Source organism: Pogoniulus pusillus, chromosome 15 (genome assembly GCF_015220805.1).
Source record: "Pogoniulus pusillus isolate bPogPus1 chromosome 15, bPogPus1.pri, whole genome shotgun sequence".
Classification (NCBI taxonomy): Eukaryota; Metazoa; Chordata; class Aves; order Piciformes; family Lybiidae; genus Pogoniulus; species Pogoniulus pusillus.
This window is the reverse complement of record NC_087278.1, coordinates 18822049-18841843: the sequence shown is the minus strand read 5'-3', so window position 1 is coordinate 18841843 and position 19795 is coordinate 18822049. Positions and strand designations below refer to the sequence as shown.

Sequence of the window (19795 nt, the reverse complement as noted above, 5' to 3'; positions counted from 1 at the left end):
AAGCAGCACGGCAGGCAGTAGGCTGACAGGAGAGTGGTGGGGTTTTGTCCTCTCCTCCTGAATGGCATGGCTTTTAACAATCCACAGATCTCTACATAGGTACAGATTTACACAAGGAAAGAAAAGTCCAGATCTCCTAGGAGGAGCAAAGCTGATGGGCTGGGAGTGGTTGTGGAACGCCATTCACGACGCAGAAAGCAGGTATAAAACACAAGTATTGCTTACTGGTAAGAAGACACAGGAAATATAATGGAGGTTTTCCTTAGGGAAAGGCTCTGGAGCTGAAGTGATGGCAGCTCACTTTGGAAGGGAAAGTCATCTCCAATAACTCTATTTTGCAGCCACTGTGGCTGCAGCTTTTGCCACTGACTCAGGCAAATTCAGTTCTCTCCGTTCAGTTCAATGTTTTCTTTTCCACCAAACTTACTTTTCCATTGACTTTTTATTTCTTTTCTTCTTATTTTTTTAAATAAGAAGTTGTTTGTTGTTTTTTTTAAGGTGAAAAATGTGATTAAAAACAAAATAAACAATGAAAATATCTATAGTCACTTCTGAGTCCTGAAAATATTATTCAGATTACTGATATGATATTAATAGCATATAGTAATAGTAATCACAGTAATCATAATAGTAATCATGATAGTAATTCTGTGCTTCTGCCATCCCTAACCTCCCTGGGCAACCTGGGCCAGTGTCTCACCACCTGCACGGCAAAGAACCCTTTCCTAACATCCAGTTTCAATCTCCCCTCTGTCAGTTCAAACCCATTCCTCCTCATCCTCTCATTACAAGACCTTGTCAATAGTCCCTCCCCAACCTTCCTGCAGCCCCCTTCAGACACTGGAGGGCCACTCCAAGGTCTCCTCAAAGCCTTCTCCAGGCTGCAGAGCTCCAACTCTCTCAGCCTGTCCTCACAGCAGAGCTGCTGCAGCCCTCTCAGCATCTTGGTGGCCTCCTCTGGACTGGCTCCAACACTTCCATGTCCTGCTTGTGTTGGGGGCTCCAGTACTGTCCCCAGGACTGCAGGTGGGGTCTGAGGAGAGCAGAGGCAAGGGGCAGAATCCCCTCCCTTGCGCTGCTGCCCACACTGCTCTTGCTGCAGCCCAGCACAGGGTTGCTGTCTGCGCTGCAATTCACACTGTAGGCTCACGTGGAGCTTTTCATCACCCCAGAACCCCAGGGCCTGTTCCTCAGGGCTGCTCTCCCCCATTCCCCACCCATCCTGGGGCTGTGTTTGGGATTGCACCAGCCCAGCTGCAGGACCTTACACCTGGCCTTGTTGAATGTCATGAGGTTTTCCTCTCTCACGGTTTGAAGTCTTCTCTGTATGATATTCTTATCAAATACATGGCATAGATAATGAAAGAAACCAAGCATCACTCCTCCCCTTGAAGTCAGTGCCTCCAACAAAGCAAGACAAACAAACTCCCAGCAATCATTTGAAGCAATCTGGGATTATCACCCCTCACTGGCTCGAATTTATGATTCTAATTGCTTCCAATTAAGAGCCAGAGCTAAGGCTTTTGAACAAAGGAGAAAACAGGGCCTTTCAATGCAATTTCTGTACAGCTAAAGGAAAGGTCTTTAACAGGTCGGTTAGTGTTAACTGCATGGCATATTGTTGGTTTGTCTGAGCTCTTTTATAACTGGTCTATCTTCAAAGTTGAAGCCTGTTTAGTGAGCCTCAAGGTATGCTCTGCTTCTGTAGAGCGTTATGGTAGTGTAAGTTACACAGAACTTAAGCCTTTTAGTGCTGAGAAATAAGGTGGATACTGAGTTGAGTAGCACCTCTACATGCTCTTCATGTAAGGCTGCATAAGAATCATAGAACTATGATTCTTCTATGATTCTATGAAGGCTGCATAATGCTGTTATAGAGCACAATGACATGTGACAACATGACATCCTCTTCTTCAGTGGATTTTCTAAACCACATCAAGCTGAAGCCTGTTGTCAGTGACTGGACCACCTGCTTTGCACAGACCTGTGGGAAAAAAGCAACTTGCCACGTGCAGTTCTTAATTTGACTCTCTACAACTGCAGTATCAAAGTGCCCTCAGTATCATATCAATGCCAATCTAGTCCAAGGACTCCCATGGTGGAATAGGGCTTTTTCTGGTTGGTTGGCTTTAACAGGTTAGTGCATAGGGAATGTGTTTGTCTTTAATTCTAGGTGATCACCCAGCACTCCTCAGAACGAGCTAAACAGATACTCAGTAGTTATCATTTTCCAGATTTACCAGTCCCATGGCTGCATGAGGAACAATACAAATGACAAACTGCTGACTACGTCCTTTCACCAGTGCACAAATCATGAATTTTCCACTCTTCTCCTCTGGGCTGTGTAGTAGAATGTTTGTTTATTTACTCTTTCCCTGGCGTTATAAACTGCTCTTAAAGTCAAGTCCTAGTAACGACACAGAACCTTTTCATGCCCTTCTTTTGCTAATACATTCTTGAAGAGAAGACTTGTGTGTTTGAAGATTACTCTCAGACATAATGAAGAACTGACAGAAAGCCTGCTGGCCTAGAGAAGAGCCATTCACATCTGTTCATTTATGCATATCCCACTCACATGCTGGTAGTGTTTTGTGACATGTATTTCTAGCCCCTTATCCAGGCGGTTATCAGGCACCATAAGTAAGGCAGGCATTAAAGCAAGAACATCACACGTGACACCTAGTTAGTTGGTTAGAGACAGACAAAGTCATTTCTTCTTATCTCAGCAGGAAGCCTCACTACTTTGAGCCCAAAGCTTCTTGGTTCAATTTCTTGCTGGAATTGATTCCTTATAAATATGAATTACTCTGCATTTGATCTTTTCACGTTTGTGGGCAGGGTAGCAGTGCCCCCCAGATCTGTATGTGGAGGGTCCACATAGGTTTCCTATGTGGAAAGCAAGAGAAAGGTATTTGGTGCTCCTCTATATGACACTTTGGAGGCTGCACATCACTTGAGGCAGCCCCGCTGGAATGAAGGTTTAAAAACTTAGAGGAGCAAAGAGACATATATGGTAGATATATATTAAACCTCTTTTCACCCTGTAGAATTTAATCACAGGCCCCAGGGAAAAATCTGTCTTTAAGTGGTTGATCTCTGTGACTTGAGCTGGAGTGCTGTTTTGTGAATCATCATTAAACTAGCATTCCCCTGGCATGCAGGATTAGAGAAGAAGTAAACAGAACTCTGAAGTTGATCAAATCTGTGAAAGTGTAGCACAGATCCCACTTTTTCAGGGAGAAATGAAACCATTATCTGCTTATTCCTGTAAGAGGAATCAAAGCACTGCCTTCTTAGTCACAGGTTTAAGAACAAGGAAGACCCAACCAGTGCATGGTGACCACTTGGTATTGCAGGAAGTTGATTTACACCTTTGGGGTTTATTTTCACTCTGGATAGAGTGTAGGTGTGGGCACACCTCTTAGACCATTCTGGAATACGTATGATCTATTGATGACTATTTAATGAGAGTCAAGTTTGCCAGCACAGTCACTCCATTAGCTCAGTCATTTCTCCATGAAGTGCTCTGAGATACCTTGAATATGATAGGCCATATGTACAAATAAATCCTATTCTGCTTTGCATGGTGCCCAAGCTTTGCCAATACATATTCAGTGTACTGTGTGATGGGAAGATAATGGGAGGGAGAAGAGGGCAAAACTCATTCTTAAATGTAATTCAGTAGCCTTTCTTTCTTCACTACACAACTGTTTTCTGATGGCTGACATACACTCTTGGAATGGTTTCAGTAGAGCTATGACTGTAATGAAATGTGGCATGGAACTCCTTTGTAAGTAACAAGACTTGAAGGACTGCTATCAAAACAGCCATTCCTTTTTTCCTCAAGCTGAAGCTAAAAGATATACTTTACATTGTCTTTTCATTCATGACATATTTATTGGCCTACTGGAACTTTTGAAAGGCAATACTGTCCCTGCACGCTGACGAGGTCCAGAACAAAGTGTTTCCAGTCTGAAGGCTGTTGCCTCCTGAGTAACTCCAGACTTCACACTATTCTTTCAGGGCTTTTGATCTGATCAATCACCTGGTTTCTTTTTTTTTTAGGTAGGTATACTGAAGTGGAATTACCTTCGTTTTCAATGAGCCTCAAGTATGCTACAGGCTCTTTAGATGTGTTTCATGGATGCTGGAGTGCAGACATAGGTGTGGATGCTCTGCAGAACTTTCTGATTAACATCCCCTCCCTGCACACACAAAGACCATGAATCTTTCAGTTCCATAAAAGAACACACAGTCGCAAAGGAGTGTCCTAGGTTGGTAACTAGTCTAGTTCCCAACAATTCTCTAGTCTAGGGACTAGGAAATTGTTATTCAATTCCATAGTTCTGCTATCTCTTTGTAAACTAGCAGCGAGCCTAACTTGCCCTCCTGTCCTCTCTCTCCAGCCCTGCTGTGTCTGAAGGAAGCTACTTTATCAGGACAAACATGCAAGGAGTAGTCCTGTTTTGGGGCCTCCCAAGGCTTGTGTTTAGGCCTATGGATGGCAGAAGAGGTGGGGGAGGACTGGAGCACTGCGGATTACAGATTTAGTTTTGGGTTGGGGGAAAATTCAAGGGGGTCGCTATGGAGGTTGTATCTGCTTTGTCATTTCTTTCTGTACTTATCTTTCCAAATGCAATTCCCTTTTCTCTCCAATTCATTTCAGAGTCCCATAACCACTTTCCCCACTGCCCATGCACATTATTGCTTCGGTGGTCGTGTGAACCCCTAGCGAGGAGAGCCTTCATCATCTTCAGCTCCCTCCGCAGCTGGTGGCCTTCTGCAGAGCCTTTTAAGCTCAGTGCTGGCTCCACATGGATGGTACTTGCAGGCTTTGTTCATCACTTGAGAGCTCAAAGACCTTTAGTTCTCAGATCTTATCTTCTGGCAAGCTGGCAACTCTTTGGCCTGTGTCTGCTTCTGATCAATCCCATACCCACTCTTTCCTCTTGCACCCATCCCCGAAGCTGACCCATGGCACAGTGCCGAGCGGCACCGCACGAGTGGAGCTGGAGGGGTGGGGTAGAGTGCAGCTGGCAAACCTGCTCCTTTTATTTCCCCATGCAATTTGATTTCTAATAAGCTTTTTAAATGCTTTTATAAATTAAAATCAGGAGTGGCTGCTTCAGCATTTCAAAATGTGGATGGTTAAGGCAACTGCAGCAAATAACATGACCCTCCTGAGCCTGAATCTAGGCTCAAAAACTCTCAAGATCTGAAATAGTATTCTGGCATTCATGGTGCTGGCAAGGCTGGAATCAGGGCATGCAGAGTGCTGTGATACTCAAAGATAAGAAGTAACTCTGTCAAAGAAATGACTTGATGTGAAGCAGACTTCTCTAGGTAACACTAGCTGAGACGTAACGCTAGGCCGAGTGCATGATCTGATTCCACTCACTTTCATTTGTTGTGGAGAAAAGAGCAATGTGCATGATCTGGGCTTTGTGTTGTGTGCAGCATGAAGGCTTACACTATAGTGTGGCTCAATATTTAGCTTCATTTAAAATGTGATTGTTCTTGATTTTCCTCTAGCTACTTCTCCCACCCCTAGTTGAAACTAGGCTCTATTATTCGTGTCCTGTGACTTGTGATGGTTTGGGTGTTACCCATCCCCCAACTCTTATGAAATCACCCAGACTAACTCCTGTAGGTTAAGGAATGAAGCTTTACATTCACAGCTTAGCACAACAGACAAGCAGATATTTACATTTACAGCTAGATACAGAAATATACAAGTTTAAAAAAGGAATGCAGAAACACAACAGCCCTGCCAGAAACCAGAGTCCCCAGGAGGGGCTCCCAACCACACTTCCACCTCCTTTCCACCCCTCTACCTTACCCCAGACTTTGCCTTACGTTCAAAGTGAGTTTGGAGGATCAGCCAGGGGGGTTAGGAAGCAGAAGGATTAGTTAGACAGCAGGTCTAACTGCAGGCAGCCAGAGCCCATGTTGTCAGTGCTATAGGTAACACAGAGCAACTGTGTTATCTATATTTTATGCTCTTGATTTTACACATCTCAGCAAGCCTATGAGTGCAGCAGCCATCATCACTGTTTCCTTTTCACAGCCTAGCATCTAACTCTTCTCACCAAAATACCCCAGCTAGCTTCAAGCTAGCACATGACTGTAGCAAACTTGTCCTACTTCTTACGGCTTACCTCCTGGGCACTGCAGAACAAAAGAAGACATCTGTCTTGAGTTGCGCTCGTTGCAAGCTGAGCGGATGGCTGCACGCCTTCGGTACTTTGTTTTTAGTGTTGCCATGAGTGCCATCTCTGTTTCCAGCTTTTTGCTTTTAGTGCAGTTTTATTTGCTGTAATTTTCTTGGAATACAGAAGACAGAGCTCTGCTGTGATGGATGGGTTGGGGAACCTATAGCTCAGACACCAGTGTGTTCAAAGATTGGCCATTGAATGTAAAGCATGCAAGGCTAAGAACAGTTTTGATATGATCCATTGTTGAAAGCACAGTGATTAATTTTCCTTTTCAAACTCTGCTCTCTCTGCTGTAGTTCTACCATTGGCCCCATTTTTCCATTAACAAGTGCCCAGAAGGACAAAAGCATGAGCAATCTTCCCAAAGTTCAGTGTAAAATAAATTAAATTACTATACAGGAAATATCTTCTTGCCATCACAAAACACACACCTGGCAGCATCCCACATAAATTAGCAGCTTCTAAGATGGGTTCTGCAAAACGATAGCACATGGAAAGCTCTTCCAGAAGGCAATATTGAGAGCTCGATGGGGATTTCATGAGGATGGGGAATATTTGGCTCTCATTTTGGGTTATTTTATTCATAGCTCTGTCTGCAATGAGACATGTGCCCATATTTATAGGGACATCATAGGTAAACCTGTGCAGAGCTGTTGCAAGTCTCAGTTCAGCCAAGTAGGTAAACATTTACTCTATATTACAACTCGTCAGGAAAGTTATAAACATAGGATAGAAGTTATTCACAAGAGTTTTCTTTGCTGAATGCAGGGGCATGGTGGTCTGGGCTACAGATGTATGACTGTGTTGCTATATAGAAGCACAGAATCATAGAATTAGTCAGGGTGGGAAGGGACCACAAGGATCAGACAGTTCCAACCCCCCTGCCATGCCCAGGCACACCCTACCCTAGAGCAGGCTGCACACAGCCTCACCCAGCCTGGCCTCAAACACCTCCAGCCATGGGGCCTCAACCACCTTCCTGGGCAACCCAGTCCAGCCTCTCACCACTCTCATGCTCAACAACTTCCTCCTCACCTCCAGCCTCACTCTCCCCACCTCCAGCTTTGCTCCATTCCCCCCAGACCTGGCACTTCCTGACAGCCTCAAAATTCCCTCCCCAGCTTTTTTGTAGCCCCCTTCAGATCCTGGAAGGCCACAAGAAGGTCACCTGGGAGCCTCCTCTGCTCCAGCCTGCACAGCCCAAACTCTTGCAGTCTGTGCTCACAGCAGAGCTGCTGCAGCCTCTGAGCATCCTCCTGGCCCTGCTCTGGACACCTTCCAGCACATCCACATCTTTCTTGTAATGGGGGCTCGAGTACTGGCTGCAGTACTCCAGGTGGGGTCTCAGCAGAGCAGAGGACTCTGGGGGAGCAGGGGGAGAATCACCTCCCTCAACCTACTGGCCACATATGAGCATAGTCCGTGGGGTCCTGGCCAAGCTGCTCAAGGTAGTCATGATTTTGAAATACTACAAGATAAAGGAATCTGCAGGATTTGAAGTAAATTAAAGAAAATGGAGAATTGATGTGGTTGATCCTACCCCAACAAAGCCTCCTTACTGCTAATTCCACTCTGCAGATCAGGAGGGTATTGGTTATCCAGGCAATGCTACTGCTGGATTAAAAGCAAGCCAGGTTGGTGGAGATCCAGGGTAAGAGGCCTAGCTGAGGCAAAAAATGAAAAGGTAAGCACATATGGCTGAACAGCTGCTTTCACATTTATAGCATAGCTTCTTTAATCCCTGCAGCTTGCTTGGCTTTTTTTTCTTCTTAGTTCTGTTTCTTTACCAAAAGAGCTGTGAAAATCACTCCCTTGTTTTTGTTTTTGTTAATACTCATTTCCCCCCGAATAGTAAATGACTTCTGTTTAAGTTTTTTGGTCAATTATACATTTATATAAACTTAGGGATTAACAAATTTTAATTTACTCTCCATACTTATACATTTTAATTTAATGTATAGAAAATATTTTAAATGTTCATTTCATATATTATAAATCTATATGAAATGTGAATATATTTAATTTATATATAGGTTTATACTTATATTTTTTATATATATATTTATTTATGTTAAGAATTTATATAAACTTTACATATCTTTTTTTATTTCTAAGTTTATACTTTTTGCTTTCACCAGAGCATCCCAAAAGCAGAAGTAAATATACCTAGAAGAGTTCAACACAGTTTCAAGTAATTTCATTAAAGAATGGGAAAGGGGAAGAAAAATTCTTCTATTGCAAGTCAGATTATTTATTCTTCTGTGGTCCTGTGATTTGTTTTTCCTTACTGCCATTGCTGCAGCAACCTTCAAACTGAATTTGAATGCATGATCTTATAGCTAGTCCAGATGAGATGTGTTTTCTTGCTTCAATCTCAAGACAATAGTTTTTAACAACACTGACTGGCACTACTTTGACTTGAAATTCTCAAAGCAGGTATGAGACATTAATCTATTAAGTTAAATAATACACCTGAACAGAGAGAAAATGTTCCAACTTTCATCTAGAACATAGATAGAGGTTGCTGCAATGCTGGTACAATACAAAGAGTGTAGGACAGAATGACTCACGTTGGAATGGATCTCAAAGCTCAACCAGTTCCAACCCCCCTGCTATAGACAGAGACACCTCCCATTAGAACAGGTCACGCAAGGCCTCATCCAACCTGGCCTTGAACACCTCCAGGGAGGTTGTGGAGCACAGAAGCACCCAATGTGATCAAAGAACTGCAGTCCAGGTGGGGCCTGAGGAGAGCAAAGCCAAGGGGCAGATTCCCCTCCCTTGCCCTGCTGGCAATGCTTCTCTTGCTGCAGCCCAGCACAGGGTTGGTTTGACAGTACAGGTATACTTGCAGAGAGAGAAAGAACCTCCTCAGTGATGACCACCTCTGCACTCATCTGCTCAGCAGATCTGTGTTTTCCTCCTTTCTTTCAGCACATGGAGTTTAATAGCTTACCCACAGAACAGGAAGTTTAGACTTGGTCTGATAAAGACCTACATCCTATTCGAGAGGAGACCTCTATCATTATTCCAACTAGGCTGCCAACACAGAATGCACTGTCAAAGTCCTCTAGGTAATACCCTTATTACATGTGTCATTAGAGGATGTTTGCCATATCTGCTTTAACACTGCAGACATTTTAAGTAGGTTATTCCATCACTTTGCCATTTTGATTATGACAACAAAGTGACACCATATTGAAATGGATTTTGGAAAGAAAGGCTAACTGTCCAAAGAAGTCCATGCTCGCTCTAATTAAAATTGGCTTAGGTGGCACAACCTTCATAATTCAGACTATGACTATGAAGGATATGCATGTTGAAAGCGCTCTTTGCTCATTAGTGCTATTTCTGTCAGACACTGCTACCTGCTCTTTTCTTAATGAATGCTAAGCCATCTCTTTAGAAGATTGTGCTGCTTCCCTGAACTCAGGGAACTGTCTTATTTCCTCCCAAGTTCGTTGAGAGTAAAATCGGGGAGTCACCTCTTTGACATTTCCCAACCTCTGTACTTATTTATCTCTTTGAGACCCTGCGCTCCAGAGATATCACTGTCTTAATTAAGAAGAAGGATGTGACCATGGTAAATTGACTGATTCCATTGATTAAGGACTAGCTGTACAAGTAACATTGATTTTAACAGTGGGTCTACATAAATGTAATTGTTGGAACATGGGGCTGCATAATTATAGTGATGTACGAGAATAGTTGGTTTGTCCTTTTCAACCTTCACTAACATTCTTTTGCATGGTAATGTACCTCGTTCAATTAGCAGAAATCTTAAATGTTACAAAATGTCTTTTGTGAAGGCACACAGTAATCATTATAGTCTAATTTAATCTAACACCATCAGACAGCTACAGCCATTTATTTTTTTCCCCCTTTCTTTGTTTCTGGATTTTTCTCCCCTAACTCCTTTTTCTTCTAGTTCCTAGGACCACTCACACACATTTAAATGAAAGATACATGGGAAAAAAAGAATCTTCCTCACTCTACCCAATTTGTAAGGTGTACTGTTTTGAGCCAGAACCCACAGAGCTAATTCATTATTAGGGACAATCAGTTTTCTACTTTCCCTACTTCAGAGGCCTCCAGGGCATATGAGATATAACTCAGCACCTACTCTGCAGATTCCTCAGCCCTACCTCTGGTGGAAAAACATATTAATGTGGTCAAATTTCATGTCTTTTCCAGAATTAACCTTCCAAATGTCTCTCTCTCATCTCCAAGCTCTGTAAAAACAGAGTACACTTCACTGCAGCTCTCTGGAATTCATTTTTGGGAGGAATTCCTAAAGATTTACTACGTTCCTTGCTGTTCGTGGGAGTTGGTATTCAGACTCTAGACGGATGAAAATGTAAGCAAGGAAGGGGTAGAAAGGAAGGCTTAATTGCTACAAAAAGTATGTGGGGTACTTTCTGACTATAGAACTTGTGCTACAAGTTCATTATTGGCTTTATTGTATATTCTCCAGACAGAGAAGGGTTCCACAGGGCGTTAGATTGCTATGTCTTCTGGGCAAGAACTCTCTCTTGACACTGTGCTTCTGTGACTGGAGACTAATGCTTAGTGGAAAATAATAACTTGGTTCTGTGAAGCTGTTTGTTTGCTAAAACCAAAACGTGATCCTGTGGCACAAAAAAGGTGCTTGGAAAGCTGAGTTAAAGACATCATGGAATCATAGAACAATGTGTAACTGCGTCCCCTTCTTCCGTTGCTGCTTGCCTGGGAGACAGCCCAACCCCACCTGGCCACAGCCACCCTTCAGGGAGTTGTAGACAACAATGAGGTCTGCCCTGAGCCTTCTCTCCTCCAGGCTGCACACCCTCAGCTCTCTCAGCCTCTCCTCACAGGGCTCTGCTCCAGGCCCCTCACCAGCTTTGTTGCCCTTCTCTGGACACCTTCCAGCACCTCAACATCTCTCTTGAATTGTGACAAAAACCTATTTTCCAGTTGACCACTAAGCTGTCTCACACGGAGCCCTCCACTGAAAGTTGCCATTCTACAGGATGCCTGTGATGATGTTTGTGTGGCCACTGTATGGCAGTGCCCTTGAAAAGTTTCAATTACCTTTTTTTTTTCTGCCTTGCTACAAAATTCAATATTTATTCTCTAGAGCTGCAGTAAGAAATACTTTGGATAATCACTCTCCTCCATACGATCAGAACCAGGCAAAACCTGTCCTCCCTGCTCGTGTGCACGAGTACATGATATACCTAAATGAGAATGAAAGCCCCCCAGCAATCAGGTAAGCACACAAGTTAAGAGAGCTGACACCAACACACACACTTCAGCACATAGACATGCATGCTCACAAAAAAAATCATCTCCTGGATTTGAAAGGCTTCAAGATTAAAGGCCCAAGGGGCTTAAAACTTAAAGAAATATTTCTTCCACCTCGTTTCATATTCATGAGTGAGTATTTTGGCAAGCAGGCTGAGCAACATAGCTTACAGAAATGTAGAAGGAAGATTATTGTTGATTCCTGCATGGCACAACAGTGCTGGCTCAGAGAGAAAAGAAAATGTAAATAAGCACCCAAATGGCTGCTATGACACCAGGCAACTCTGAGGGTCCAACCCAACCCAGGTCTTGCTACACGGTTTTGATCCATGCAAACAGTGGGAAAAAGATTGTGACTGTGTCACACTGTGTCCCCTTCTGTTGCTGCTTGCCTGGGAGAGGAGCCCAACCCCACCTGGCTACAGCCTCCCTTCAGGGAGTTGTAGGCAGCAATGAGCTCTGCCCTGAGCCTCCTCTGCTGCAGGCTGCACACCCCCAGCTCCCTCAGCCTCTCCTCACAGGGCTGTGCTCCAGGCCCCTCCCCAGCCTTGCTGCCCTTCTCTGGACACCTTCCAGTACCTCAACATCTCTCTTGAATTGAGGAGGCCAGAACTGGACACAGCACTCTTCTTAGAGAAGCTTAATTCACAAACACATTTACAAGAAGAAAACAAATCCCAAAACTTTCAATGGTGCACTTACGTGCTATGATCTGGTTGACTGGCTAGGGCTGGGTGCTAGGTTGGACTGGATGAGCTTGGAGGTCTCTTCCAACCTGGCTGATCCCATGACTCTATGGAAGACCTATCTGTCTTTGATATGTGTAAGATTGAGATGTAAGCTGCGATGTCATTGTTGGTAGTCATTGCTAGTCTCAAGGCCTACTGTCTTTCACTCTGCCATTAACAGCGGAGCCAGAAGTACCTTAGGAAAGCCTGAGGAGCAGGAGAAGACATTCATCCAGTGAACAGCCTTGCTCTGAAAGAGTGTCTGGCCTGAGCAACCTTTGTCTTTGAAACAGCAGAGATTCTCCCTTGCTCCCCTTTATAGAGCTAGTTAAAAAACCAGCAGCAATGTATTTCCTAGTGTGACCTCTGTATTTGAAGTATCAGCACAAATTGAATTTCTCCTGACAACCTGCAATTACTTGAGCAGGAAGCAAAGCACAGCCCAGACCTTCAGGACAGCACTGTTAAAGCTATTCAGATCTTAGACAAGGCCATTTCCCACAGGCCACAGTATTAGTAAGTGAAGAAGTGGAGATGTGGCTGTGGGGTTTATGTGGTGGCGATTGGAAGCGTTTGCATCCCGGAGGGGGTTTATGGATCTGCAGAGTGCAATACCCTTTTCTAGAAGTAGCATTATTAGGATTATTATTACTATTGGTTTACTACTTCTGCTTTGAATTAAAAGACTCTTGTAAATGTAAAACTTTCACTACCTAAAATATTTCTCACTGTACACTGGAGTCTAAAGATTGGATTTGTGTGCTTTGAAAATGGATTTTTGGGGTGAGATTATCCCATGTTCTTGAGCAAGAGTGGATCAGAAAATGCTTCTCCTCTGCATCTAACTGACACTGAACAGGGACTGTGAGGATTTTGCATGGAACCATCACACTGACTCCATAATTATCATTGCTTATACTTAAAATTGGATGCTGCGCCTTGACCCCTCTGTCACTGATGTTATTAGCAATCTTTTGGTCTGTCTCTCTGAAAGGATTTCTTCTCAGTCTTAGACCAATAAAGATGAGGAAATGGTGAGACTAGGGCATTAGCAGATTGCTGCTCAGGGTGCTTTGAAAAGCATTTTCCTGGTAGTTTACATTCATCACAGAACCACAGAATTAACCAGGTTGGAAGAGACCTCCAGGATCATCGAGTCCAGCCTATCACCTAACCCTTCTAATTAACTAACCCATGGCACTAAGTGCCTCATCCACCTCCTTTTAAACACCTCCAGAGAGGGTGACTCCACCACCAGCCCATTACAATGCCAATCACTCTCTCTGCCAACAACTTCCTTCTAACATCCAGTCTAGGCTTCCCCTGCCACAACTTGAGACTGTGTCCCCTTGTTCTGTTGCTGGGTGCCTGGCAGGAGACCAACCCCACCTGGCTACAGACTCCCTGCAGGCAGTTGTAGAGAGCAATGAGGTCTGCCCTGAGCTTCCTCTTCTGCAGGCTGCACACCCCCAGCTCCCTCAGCCTCTTTTTCATTTGTTTGCTAGGTTTGAGGCTGGTTTTGTGGGTTTGTTCTGGTTTGGGGTTTGTCTTTTTGTTTGTTTCTTTGGTGTTTATAAAATAGAATCACAGAACCACAGAATGGTTTAGGTTGCAATGGACCTCAAAGCTCAGCCAGTTCCAACCCCCCTGCTGTAGGCAGGGACACCTCCCACTAGAACAGGTTGCTCAAGGCCTCATCCAACCTGAACACCTCCAGCTCCCTCAGCCTCTCCTCACAGGGCTGTGCTCCAGGACCCTCCCCAGCCTTGCTGCCCTTCTCTCAACACCTTTCAGCACCTCAGCATCTCTCTCGAATTGAGGAGCTCAGAACTGGACACAGCACTCTTCTTACAGAAGCTTAATTCACAAACACATTTGCAAGAAGAAAACAAATCTCAAAACTTTCAACGCTGCTCAATTTCCAGTAAGGAAACACTTCAGAGAGAGAAATCGTGGTTGGGGCTTTCTTTTTTCCTTTTTAATGTCTTGCATATGAATTTAATTTTTGGGCACCAATTGTAGTTTTACGATCAGTAAAAAACTTTGGGAAGCCTTCAGCAGAGATCAGCAGGACCGTGGAGAAACTGCTGAGTTTTCAGAAGGTGAGGGAAATCAGGTTGTGAGTTCCTCCATAACCCACTTCATTTTTTTTCTGTGGTGTGTTGGGAACTTCCCTTCCAATTAAAATTCACCAGCTCAGACAGCTTGGAAGTTAAGATAAAGCTATGTTTTACAGCAAAGCTAAATTTACAAGCACGTGTACACACTATATTCAGATGTATTTACAAGAATATACCATTTGTTAATGATACAGAAATCCAATTTCCCTCTTGGACAAACAGAGCTCCAACGAGACCAATGCCTCCCTTCCCCTCCCCAGATAGAACACAACCATCGAGGCTTAGCTCTTGTGCTGGTTTGAGGTTAACTGGAATGTTTTAATGAGAAAAAATTAGCTGATAGGCTGTGAAAAGGAAACGATGGTGATGGCTGCTGCACTCACAGGCTTGCTGAGGTGTATAAAAGCAAGGACACAAACAAAGATAAAACAGAGAGTGTGAAAGTCTCTGTCTGTTGGAGTTGGTGTCTGTGCATTTCTCCCTGGGCTTTGGCTGGGTAACCCAAGTAATTCTGCTTCTAACCCCCCTGGCCGATCCTCCCAACTCATCTTGCATGTAAGGCAGACTCTGGGATAAAGTAGAGAGGTGGAAAGAAGGTGGTTTCCTTTTCCTTTTCCCTCTTTTCCTTTTTTTTTTCCTGTCTTTTCCCTTTTCTTTTTCTTTCTCTATTTTTTTTTCCTTTTTCTTTTCCCTTTCTCCTTTTCCTTTTTCTTTTCCTTTTCTTTTTGTTCTTTCTTCTTAAGTCTGGTTTAAGTAACTTAGCTAAGCCAAGCTTGCCCTCACACAAATGTTACCCCAATTTAATTTGAATAGCTTTACAAATCAATATTGTTAAACCAATGTGAACACCTGTTTGGACACTCCTGAATTGATTTTGCCTTGGCTTGTATTGATTTATCCTAAGTCAGGAAGGAATTCACTTAAGATAAATTAATGCAAGTCTGAAATAAAATTAAAAGTGCTCACCTAAGGTCTGCATGGGCTTGCTAAACTGATTGTAAACCACACTTTTAACTAAACTGATGTAACTTTCCATAGGCCAGGCTTAACAGCACAGAGAAAAGGCTCTGTCTTCCAGAAATTACAGCTCTGCCATGTCCAGAAAGGGCCTTGAGTCCTATACCAGGTTCAAGATATTACCAGGTTTCTCCACTGATACTCAAAATAGTTGAACAGTAATTTTTCAGGCATGTGGCTCCTCTCCTCAACCAGCACACATTGACCTCTTCTTACTTCTGCAATGTTATTTTCCTTCCAAGCATCAGTGCTGTTTCCCTTAGGATTAAAGACTGATGTGAAACAAAACCTGATTTCTGAATTTCAGATATCCCAAAATCTGAACATGGATTTTTACTTTGCAGCTCTTCACTTTCCTTCGAGCAAAGCCAAGTACAGGACAAATTCCTTCACAGCACACAGGCATTGATTTTTGGAACCAGGAAGTGCTGCTTGCCCTTTGGGGACGATTTTCTAGCGGAGGCATGATAGGACACTTGCAGGCCTGGTAACTAATGCTGCACTGCTATTGTAAAGCACTAAATTTTCCCCTGTACTGCTAACTGTTGAATTTTCATGTGCACTTCAACACATGATTACCAATTTTTCCTCCAAAGGTTGTCCAGCAAAGAGGGTCCAGGCACCAGTGCCCTTGCAGAGTAACCTTTAATAACGATTTGGAAACCAGGCTGTAACCTTCACGATGCTGTCTGGAATTGGCAATCAAAATCAGAGATAATGCAGAAACATCCATCTCAAAATGTGCCTTGTTTGCTGAACTTTTGCCAGATGCAAAGTACAGTTTGAGGGAATCTGCATTATAGATTGGCATGTAGAATTCACCCCCACACCCTACTTCCTGATCTCTCAGGAACAGAAAATAACAAAATTACATGTTTTCACAGACAAGGCTATTCACAGGACAGTCGTCATATCCAGTGCTGGATAGGGCACCCATGCCTGAGAGCTGCTTCATCTCACACACAGACATTACCTCTTGCACTTGCCTTGTTTCTGCGTTCCCACTTCCTCCCTCAAAGGCTCTGCAGGAATCATAGAATCAAGCAGGTTGGAAGAGACCTCCAAGCTCAGCCAGTCCAACCTAGCACCCAGCCCTGGCCAATCAACCAGACAATGGCACTAAGTGCTTTTCCAGTCTTTTCTTGAACACCTCCAGGGATGGTGACTCCACCACCTCCCTGGGCAGCCCATTCCAATGCCAATCACTCTGCCAAAACCTTCCTCCTAACATCCAGCCTAGACCTCCCCAGGCACAACCTGACACTGTGTCCCCTTGTTTTGTTGCTACTATGTTCTTTGATACTCTGAATTCTTGATGTTCAATTCACTTATAAATTAAGAAATCTTAGTTGGAGATCTGGCAAGATGACTTTGGCAATGGTGAATCATCCAGCTGAACTTTGTAGAAGAGCTGCCATCTACCTATCATCTAAGCAGGAATCAGTACAGCTGTTTTACAGACAGGAATGTTAAGGCTACCACCGTGTCATGGTTTTTAAAGAGAGCGGCAGAAATTAAACTCTCAAATGAAATTGGAGAAAAAATACAGAATTCTATTTACAGAGAAATACCAAAGCAATCACTGCATCCATGGCAAACCCCCTTGAGTTTTTCCCCACCCCACAAACTAAATCTAATACTCCTCAGTGCTCCAATCCCCCCCTCCATGCCTCTGCCATCCAAAGTGGCCTAAACAAGCCTCTGGAGGCCTACTGCTTACATGTTCTTCCTGATGAAGTGGCTCCTGCCACAGACACAGAGCAGGAGGAGGAGGAAAGGAGAGCAATCTGACCTTGTTGCGAGCTTATAACAAGATAGCAGAATTAGGGGATTGAATACCAATCTTCTAGTCCCCAGAAGACTTTTAACCCTCTTGTCTCAACCTGGGACATTCCACTCCTTATTCAAACCCATAATTCCTGCTCATCACACTACTTATCTAGCTAGAAGCAAACTCTGTATAGTGAGCAGTGCCATCCAAATTCTGCACCTTTCCGGTGCTTTGCTTCAAACCCATCTGTTGCTCAGATCCTGGGCACAACCCCTCTCATCCAATGGGACTTCTCAGACGACATCCACTGTCTGAAGGAGACTCAATAACAACTTGCACATACTTTAAACTCAAACTGCCTCAGTCCAAATCAAAACTCCTTTGCAGAACACCTTCTTGTATTGCCCAACATACACGTCCTGGACTTCCCCCACCGGTTAATAACCACCCCTTGGACAGGTTGTATAACCACCCCTTGGACAGGTTGTATCCCCACCCAAAGGGAGAAAACACTCATACAATTCTCCCAACAAATCCTTTTCACAAACAAAGGAACTCTGTTTCCATCGGCATTGTGCTCAGCAGCACTCAACATCCAGTAGTGGACACTCCCAGTCCATCCTCACTCAACTCTTTGCAGTCCATGCATCCAAGCAACCGCCCACTGCAAAGTCTCAGTTACTTACTGCTTAGAGTCCTTCTCGGCACAATCTGGCTCAGTCCACAGTCGTCTCCAGTGGCGTGTCTGCACCCCTGGGGCAGCCAAGTGGGGCAACTAAGTCCAGTTCACTTCCATTCTTCAAGCTGTTGCTCCAGTTTGCTTCTCACGCATGCAGGAGTGCAGATCTCTTTGTCACAGATGAGTTCCAGTATCTACAAGGGTCTCATGCTTCCACTTGTCTCTTGTACCAGGCTATCCACCACCCCTGAGGGTTCGTCCTGCAGTTCCTCCGCTCTGGCTGCACACTCAGCAGTGAACCCCCACACCACCAGTCCCTGCCCTTATCTTCCTTCCCCACTCTGAACAAAATCGCTTCGAATTTTAACCTTTCCCAGCACTTCTCCCTCCACCTTCTCAACAGACAACTTGGAAGGAGGAGGATCTGGTGGCGGACGAGGAGCAGGTGGCAGAATTGGGAAGCAAACAGGATCAGTGCCGTTCACAGGACCCACTGCCTGACCAGGAGCGTCCATCCTCAGCGCTGCCTCACCGGCCAGAGGAGCCGCTACCGTCAGGGCACCCCTGCGGCTCGCCTGCCGCTTGGGCTCCGCTCCAGGGCTGCCGCTGCCGCTTCTGCCTCCGCTGCAAACCCAGCGGGGACACAGTGCCCTTTGCCGCTAGTCCTGGCTGCTACCCTGCGCAGAACCGGCGGCAGTGTGCGGGAAGCGGAGCGAACCCCTGCCATGCTCGGCACCGCCAGTGCTGCCACTCTACAGTTAGGGCTGACCCGCAGCGGGGGAAGGGGATCCCCATCGCCGCTCTCCGCATATTCCCCAGCAGGACACGCTCCAAATGCAGACTGGGCCTTTACAGCCGCAGCTTACCCGTACACGCTGCCTGTGCTGGGACAAGAGGAGTACCGAGGCAGGGCCGTTCCCTCTAGAGCCGCCACCTCATCCCCTGAATTGGGAGTGCCTGCGCCCAGCAAGAGGATGGCCGCCACGGCCATCGGCCCGCCAAAGCACTCAGCCTGCTAAGGCACGCGGCCCACCAAGGCACTCGGCCCGCCAAAGCACTCAGCCCGCCAAAGCACTCGGCCCGCAAACTGCACTCGGCCCGCAAACTGCACTCGGCCCGCCAAGGCGTGAGGCGCTGCTTGCGCCTGGCACCATCTTCGGAACGCCGCCTGGATCTACGGGTCCAGGGGAGGCTACCGGCACGGCCGGAGCCGCCTGCGTTTCCACCGCCCGCGGATTCCCATCATGAGGGGCAAACACGCAGGGGTTTAACACGCAGGGGTTTGCCTGCTCCGCTGTACCCCAGCCCTGCAGCTCGCCCCGCGCAGTGCCGCTGGGCACCGTGCCGTGGGTCAGGGCGAGCCGTGGCCGCTTCAGGGGCGGGGGTCCCATATCGCCTTCAGCCATCTCAGACCTTCCAACTCGCTTCTTGCCGCTTCCTTCTCCCCTCTCCGCCAGCCAAGAGGGGAGCGGCTCTCTTCTCCAGGCCTTCCAGCTCTCCACGGCAGCCTCACCAAGAGGCAGGGTTTTTCCGAAGCTTTGAGTGGGTGTTTGCTCCAGCTCAGCCTGTGCCAACCGGCAGCCATCTCGTCCCCCGTGCGGGCCACCAGCTGTTCTGTCGTGGGCTTTAAAGGCAGCCACAGAAATCAAACTCAAAAATGAAACTGGAGGGGAAAAAATACAGAATTCTATTTACAGAGAAATACAGAGATAGACATTACAAAGCAATCACTGCATCCCTGGCAAACCCCACTGAGTTTTTCCCCCATCCCAAAAAGTGAATCTAATACTCCTCAGTGTTCCAGTGCTTCCCCCCAGTGCCTCTGCCAGCCAAAGGGGCCTACTGCTTACATGTTCTTCCCGAGAAAGTGGCTCCTGCCACAGACACAGGGCAGGAGGAGGAGGAAAGGAGAGCAAACTGACTTTGTTGTGAGCTTATAACGAGATAGCAGAATTAGGGGATTGAATACCAATCTTCTAGTC

General features: G+C 45.4%; 1 long non-coding RNA gene across 1 annotated transcript in view; it reads right to left on the bottom strand.

The window, feature by feature from the left end:
- Positions 1-18383, bottom strand: part of LOC135181581 (uncharacterized) — a 137109-nt gene extending 118726 nt beyond the window's left edge. The window contains exon 1 of the long non-coding RNA XR_010304938.1: positions 17821-18383. This is a non-coding gene — a long non-coding RNA (uncharacterized LOC135181581). The remainder of the gene's footprint in view (positions 1-17820) is intronic.
- Positions 18384-19795: the final 1412 nt, after the last annotated feature.